We start from the raw sequence: 8454 nt of genomic DNA, 5'->3' as shown, positions 1-8454 counted from the left end.
CAAGGAGGGGTCGCTATGAGTCGGGGCCGACTCGATGGCAAATAACAACAACAACTGTAAATGGTGGTGGGTCTGTAAAATGATACAACCACTGTGGAAATCAGTATGACAATTCCTTAAAAAGTTGGAAATAGAAATATCCTTTGATCCAGCAATCCCATTACCAGGTATATATCTGAAGAAGTGAGAGCCAGGACATGAATACCCATTTGCACCCCCATGTTCATTGCTGCACTGTTCACAATAGCAAAGAGATGGAGACAACCTAAGTGCCCATCAGTGGAGGAATGGATAACCAAACTATGATACATACAGACAATGGAATACTATGCAACACCAAAGAATAATGTATAATGCACAAAATACCTCATGACATGGATGGACTTGGAGGACATCATGCTGAGTGAAATAAGTCAACCACTATTGTAAAAAGTCAAGGAAAGGTTTACATGTGGAAGGAATCTTCCTTTGTTGATTACCAGGGATGGGAGGGGAGGGGAGGGCAGGGAAAAATTGCTAGATAGGTAAGAGACAAGTATTGATTTGGGTCAAGGGAAAAGCAATATACCAAATGTGAGTGACTAACATAATAACACTAAAGAAAAGGAAGACATAGAGAGGTGCACAAAGGGTACAGACAACAAAGTTGAACACTTTTATATATACGATACTGTGTTATCAGTGATAACAAGCATTAATCTATTGGTAAATAGATTGGTAGACATGCTGAATGATCAAGTATGTCTAGGCAAAAGGGAATATACCCACAACCATATATAAGTTTGGCAGACACTATTTCTACATATGTATTTGTATGTGCTGTAAGAATGTCCATATAAATAACTAACAGGGGACAAAGTTATGACAACTTCTTAGCCATAGTAAACTGCCCTGATGGAACCAGTTGTTGGACTTGTGGGCTTGGGACCATGGTTGTGGGGGACATCAAACTCAATTGGCATAATATGCTATACAAAAAGATTATTCTACATCCTTCTTTGGTGAGTAGTGACTGGGGTCTTAAAAGCTTGCAAGCGACCATCTAGATGCAACAATTGGTCTCCCCTCATCCAGAGCAAAGAAGAAAAAAGAAAACCAGACACATGGAAACAATTAGTCCAAGGGATTAGTGAACCATGTGAACCTCACCCTACATGACCCTGAGACCAGAAAAACTGTATGATACCTGGCTACCACTGTCAACCACTCAGAAAGGGATTGAAATAGGAGATACTGGATAGAGTGAGAGAACAATATAGAACAAAACTCGAAATCACATAAAAGACCAGGCTTACTGGTCCAGTTGAGACTGGTGAAACCCCCAAGACTGTGGTCCCTAGTCACCTTTCAGGCCTGGAATTGAACTCACCACTGTACAACAACAACAATTGTAGCTTCCAGCCAAATAATGTTGTTGTTGTTATGTGCCGTCGAGTCGGACCCAACTCATAGAGACCCCTCCTTGGGTTTCTGAGGCAGTATCACTATGGAAGTAGATTGCCCCATCTTCCTTCCAAGGAGTGGCTGGTGGGTTTGAACCACCAGCCTTCTGGTTAGCAGTCAAGTGCCTTAGGCACTATGCTACCAGAGCTCCCAGCCAAATAATAGATAGTCATATAAGGTGAACATTTACACCAGATAGGTACACCTCTTAGAACGATCAATCAAGGGAGATCAGAAGGGCAGTATTTGCAAAGGGAGACAGCTCAGAGGGCAAGAATGCATTGGTAAGAAGGGCACAGGGAAAAGGTAATGACTAGGAGGAAATGGGAAGAGAACTATTACATTGTGGGGATTGCAATCAATGTCATGAAATGAAATGAGTATGGTAAATGAATTTGCTCTGTAAACTTCCACCCAAATCACAAAAGAAGACAAAAAAGATAAACAAAAAGAAAATAGTCTTTGAAAATTTTATTGGTCAAATTAACATGACTTATGGGGTTGCTATGAGTTGAAAGAAACTTGACAACTGTGAGTTTGGTTGGGTTATTAGGTAGTAGGGTGAGTCCTGATCCAATCTAAATGGTGTCCTTAGAAAAGAAGAGAGACACATAAAGACATGTAGTGGAAGACTGGCCATGTGAAGATGCATCTACAAACCAAGGAACTCCTAGAACCACCAGAAGCTGGGAAAGACAAGAAAGATGATGTTTCCCCTAGAAGTTTTGGAGGGAGCATGGCCCTACAGACACCTTGATTTGGACTTTTAGCTTCCAGAGCTTTTGGAATCAGATCACCAGGCCTGTCTTGCTAGATGCCTCTGTTTGGGTTCAAACTGCCAGTCTTTTGGCTTATAGTCAAGCTCTTAATCATTTGTGCTACCAGGGATTCCTATAAGCCACCTACTTTGCGATGTTTTATTATAGCGGCCGTAGGAAATTAATACACCAGAGAAACCCCAATTTCCATTATTTATCTGGAACTCATTATGGTATGCAGAAGCTAGCACTAGAACTGGCCTTTATGCAAATATTACTTTCAAATCACCCCATAACTTAGAATTGCTTTACAATCATCCTATATTTTAGAAGTCATACATCTTAAAAATACAAATAAAATGAGAAGTTTAATTTTATAGAAGAAAAGAATGTAATAAATGTTAAACTCTAAACCAGCACTGTCCAATAGAAATATAATGCAAGCTACAAATGATATCCATATATATAATTTAAAATTTCCTGGTAATCACATTAAAAAAAATGTAAAAAGATCTGAGTGGAATTAATTTTTAATAAAATATTTTATTTAACCAATATATCAAATATACAATTATTTCAACAAGCAATCAACATAAAAATTACTAATGAAGTATATTATCATCTTTTTTTTTTTTTTTGCCATATTTAGTCTTTGAAACTAGTGTGTATTTTACTCATATAAACCAAAATTCAAACATGTTGCCATCAATCTGATTCTGACTCATAGCAATCCTACAGGACAGAATGCAACTGCCCCATAGGGTTTCCAACGCTGTCATCTTTACAGAAGCAGACTTCCACATCTTTCTCCTGTGGAATGACTGGTGGAACTGCCAATCTTTCAGTCAGTAGCTGAGTGCTTTAATCATTGTGCCACAAAGTCTCCTGTTTTTACACATACAGTATATCTTAATTCAGACTACCCACATTTCAAGATTTCAATAGCCACATGTCCCTAATGGGTACCAATTTAATATCACAAGTCTAAGCTATTCATACTTTTTTACATATTTTTCTGTTTCAAAACAGTTATATATATTTTTCCCTGAGTTGTGTATTATATATATAAATATGCCATAAATTCATATATTATACACTTTATGCATATTTAAATATACAAAATATATTTATCTCTGTGATTGGTTGTTGTTGTTAGGTGCTGTCAAGTCAGTTCTGACTCATAGTGACCCCGTGTACAATAGAACAAAACACTGCCCAGTTCTCTGCAGTCCTTATAATCGTTGCTATGATTGTACCCACTTTTGCAGCCACTGGATCAATCCATCTCATTGAGGGTCATCCTCCTTTTTGCTGACCCGATTATTTTTACCAAGCATGATGTTCTTCTCCAGGAACTGATCCCTCTTGATAACATGTCCAAAGTACAGGAGATGAAGTCTTCCATCCTTGCTTCTAAGGAGCATTCTGGCTGTACTTCTTCAAAGACAGATTTGTTTGTTCTTCTGGCAGTCTATGGTATAATCAATGTTCTTCACCAACACCGTAATTCAAATGTTTGAATTCTTTGGTCTTTATTCATTGTCCAGGTTTCACATGCATATGAGGCAATCAAAAATACCATGGCTTGGTCTGGTGCATCTTTATCCACAAGGTGATATCTTTGCCTTTTAACACTTTAAAAAGGCCTTCTGCAGCAGATTTGCGCAGTGCTCTGGAAAAATCTGTTGCAAAGATTGATTGGTGTGGTCATATAAATGGACCTATCAAATTATAGTAGTGCCCAAGGCCCTTGACTGCTAACCAGAAGGCTGGTGGTTCAAACCCACCAGCCACTCCTCGGAAGGAAGATGGGGCAATCTACCTCTGTAGTGATACTGCTTCGGAAACCCAAGGAGGGGTCGCTATGAGTCGGATCTGACTTGACGGCATATAACAACAACAACAACATCATATTAGAGTAGTACCTAAGGCCCTTGACTGTTAACCAGAAGGCTGGTGGTTCAAATCCACCAGCCACTCCTCAGGAGGAAGGTTGGGCAATTGACTTCTGTAGTGATACTGCCTCAGAAACCCAAGGAGGGTGGGGTTGCTATGAGTCGGGTTCGACTCGACAGCACATAACAACAATAACAACATCGTATAAATGGCCTACCCATTGCCTTTGAGTCAATTCTGACTTGTAGAGACTCTATAAGATAGAGTATAACTGTCCCATATGCTTTCCAAAGCTGTAATGTTTATGGAAGTGGACTGTGACATCTTTCTCCTGTAGAATGGTTGGTGGGTTCCAACTGCCAACCTTTTGGTGAGCAGCCAAGCACTTAGCTACTGTGCTACCAGAGCTTCTTATAAATGGCCTACCATTTATAAAATCAATCTAATGATACTCTGTTATGTTACTATACTAGTTGTTTGGCCATTCAACTGTTGAGCATCTGGGTAATTTTCCATTGTTCTCTAAGTATTACTTTTATGAATACTTTTATCTTTAGAGTTCATTTTTTATATCCTCTCTGTCCCCTCCTCCTTTACATTCTTCTGTCTCTTTCAAGATAGAAAAATTCAGGTTAAAAATCTTCCTTCCTCAGTTAGTTCAGGAAAGGGTTTTTATTACGCATTCTTTCCACCATGCACTGATGTCATAGTGCCTAAGGCATTTGACTGCTAACCAGAAGGTTGGTGGTTCAAACCCACCAGCCACTCCATGGAAAGAAGATAGGGCAATCGAATTCTGTAAAGGTTTACTGCATTGGAAACACAAAGGGGGTCACTGTTAGTTGGAATTGACTTGATGGCAGTGAGTTTGGTCCCACCATGCAAGTCCTGCTTGGGGAATCTATGTCTTCTACAATAAATGAAAGTTGATTACTAACCTTGGGCCTAAAGCAGACAATCCATGAATGTGTAGAGAAGGAACAAAAGATGGTGGTGATGGGGAAGCTTAAAAGGTGTTAAAGTCATAAAAGCTTTTGCAGGAGGAAAGAAAGCCACCCTTTATTTCAAAATCTAAAGGACAGGATATAATAACAAAACAGAAAACACATGCATGAATATGGATATGGTTCTCCACACATCCCAAATGAACTCTGATATGACAATGAAAAGACTATTGTGGTTCCTATTACAAAGGTGATGGGCTGGATGTAATTAGGGATTACATCTGAGATCCCCATACATACCCCAAGACTCAGGAACTTGACAAGCTGCCATCGCTCTGAGAGCCAGAGAAGGAGCAGTGCGGCTAGCTTTCTCAAGGAGGGGGTACCAGGGGGACCTGCCTGTAGCAAGCCAATCATCACAGTGCTAATGAACAGGGGGGCTTCTAAGGGGGGACCTGGAGCAATGTGTCTCTTTCTTTTTGTTGTGTGCATATCAGCTGTCATTCCTGCAGGGGTGGCAACTTGTCAGAGATGAAGACAAGTTGCTAGGTAACCAGGGAGTATGAGGGGCTCCCCACTCCCTTCTCAAGAAGGCAAAAAGCTGAAGAGGCTCCAAGAAGGATTTAGCCTTAAAAAAACAAACAAAAGAATATAAAGCCTTAAAGATGGAAAGATTAAGTGCTACCCTGAAAAATAGTAAAGAAGTGGTTCAGTGACAGAGTTCTCACCTTCCATGTGGGAGAGCTGGTTCAATTTCATGTCAATGCACCTAATGCTTAGCCAACATTAGTCTATCAGTGGAAGCTTGCATGTTGCCATGATGCTGAACAGGTTGCAGTGGAGCTTCCAAACTAAGATAGACTAGGAAGAAAGTCTTGGCAATTTACTGCAGAAAATCAGCCAATGAAAACCCTATGTATCACAGTGGTTCAATCTGCAACCAATTATGGGGAGGGCATGAGAGCTGGCAGTATTTTTTTCTGTTATGCATGGGATTGTTATGATTTAGGGGCTAACTCCATCACAGATAAAAACAAAAAAGGATAGTTAAAAACAAAAAACAAACCCATTGCTAATGAGTCAGTTCTGACTTATAGAGAATAGAACTGCTTCAGAGGGTTTACAAGGTTATAGTCTTTACAGAAGGGGACTGCCATATCTTTCTCCCATGAGCAGCTAGTAGGCTCGATCCACTGACCTTTATGTTAGCAACCAAGCACTTAACCACTGTATCTTTTATTAATGCATTTTATTGAAATATAATTTATGTACAGTGAAACACACAAAACTAAAGAGATATGGGTCAGATTCAAAATGGAGTCTTGTCAGTGATCACCATGCTATTTCCCTCTAGCATCTTAGTGCTTGGAAAACTAGGTACAGCAGTTTGAATTAGGGATTCTGGTGCTCTGAACAGCTTACTGAGTCAGAGTGTGTCAAACTCAGAGGAGTAGAATTAGAAAGGAGAAAGGGACAGGGAAAAAAATAACAAGATCAGAAGATCTGTCCTGCAAAGTGCCGACAGGCAGCCGAGAAAAGCCATTGGAGACTTCCCTGGGGGAGCGCCGACTAGCAGGTGAGAACAGCTATCTGAGACCTCCCTGGGTTAAAGAAGACACACTACACCAGCATACCAGTGGCCACACCAGCATACCAGCGATCACCCCAAGGATCTACCTTCAGCACCTGATGTGCAATGGACACGTCTAGTGCCACTGAAGCCCAAGCAGAGAGTCCATTGGTGCTGCAGGATGGTGGGCCCAGGGAGGTACTCCTACAGCGGGTCAGCTTAGTGGCACTGAGAGGCTGGCACTTGACTTTATCAGTCATATTGGGACTACAGATTACTAGCAGGCACTCTCCTGACTCCAGTATCACTGAAACTGAGAGGATCTTTGGTGCCACAGGTGGGTGGACCCACAGAGGAACTCCTGAGGCAGATCACGGTCTGGGCTGGTTGTGCCAGTGCTGCTGGTGGATGGACCCAGAGAGAGAAACCCCTGCAGTAGATTGCAGGGCCAGAAAGTTTTCTTGGGTTGGCTTTTTGGTACTGAGGGGCCTCAGGAGCAGGGTTTTTGTGTGTGTCTGAGCCTGGCAGAAAGTGGTGACCCCCTAACGACTGGAGTCTTTACTGAAATTTTGCTGCGGGCCTGTGAATAGCAGTACAACGTCATCAGTAGCAGCCCGCTCAAAGCGCTAGAAACCACCCCTAGCAACAGTGAGCTATCCTTCTTCCACTCCCACCTTCTCCACCAATAATTTCACTCATCCAATAGAAGAAACCACATTCAGCCACCATGAAACCTCCTGGTTCAAACTCCAAACTCTCTTTACGACAAACAGAAACCCATATCCACATTCTGCACAGTGATTTCACCATCACAAAGAAAACTGCCGAGCAAACCGGCATACCTGAATTAATAACTGAAAAAATAAAATACACCAGCTCCACCTTTTCAAGATATTAAACCACAAAACCAAGACAAAACAAATCAATACATAACCAACAGTTAAAGACAACCTCAAAATGTCTAGGAAACAACAGGCAATGTCAAATCAATCAAACAAACAAACAAACAAAAACCAGGACAAGGCATTAGAAGCAAAACCACAAAGAAAGGTCTCATTAAACATGGAGGAAGAGGAGGGAATAGAATTATCTGAGAAGGAATTTATAAGATATGTTTATAGAGTTTTACAAGAGCCTAAGGAAACCCCAAACAGAAACAAGGAGAACACAGACAGTTCCCTGGAAAAACTCAGGAAAATCATTCAAGAACAAAATAATAAGATTAGTGCACAATCAGAACTCACACAAAAACAGCAGTTAGAAATCCAGAAGATGCATATCAAAATTACAGAATTACATAACAACAGTAGAAGGCAAAAGAGTAGGTTAGAACTGGCTGAAGAACGCATATCCCAACTAGAAGACAAATGGACACCAGCCTGTATAAAGAAAAATCAGAACAAAGATTTAAGAGAAATGAAGAGAACCTGAGAATTATATGGGATGACATGAGAAGAAACCACATAAGTCTCGTTGGAATTCCAGAACAAGAAGAGGTGAAAAAAAAACACTGAGAAAATTGTGGAAGACCTGCTAACAGAAAACTTCCCCGATATCATGAAAGAAGAAAGCGTATTTTTCCAAGAAGCTCAAAGAACTCCCTACAAGATAAATCCCAAGAGAAAAACACTGAGGGATATTATAATCAAACTCTCCAAAACCAAAGACAAAGAAAAAATTTTGAGAGCTGCCCAGGAAAAAAGAAATATTACTTCTAATAATCAAACAGTTAGACTGAGCTCCAATTAATTACTCGGCAGAAACCATGCAGGCAAGAAGGCAATGGGACGTTATATATACAACACTTAAGGAAAAGAACTTCCAACCAAGAATCCTATATCCA

The sequence above is a fragment of the Orycteropus afer genome, unplaced genomic scaffold (genome assembly GCF_000298275.1).
Source record: "Orycteropus afer afer isolate SDZICR_OR568_19922 unplaced genomic scaffold, OryAfe1.0 scaffold00076, whole genome shotgun sequence".
Taxonomy (NCBI): Eukaryota; Metazoa; Chordata; class Mammalia; order Tubulidentata; family Orycteropodidae; genus Orycteropus; species Orycteropus afer.
Note: the sequence above shows the minus strand (reverse complement) of the source record.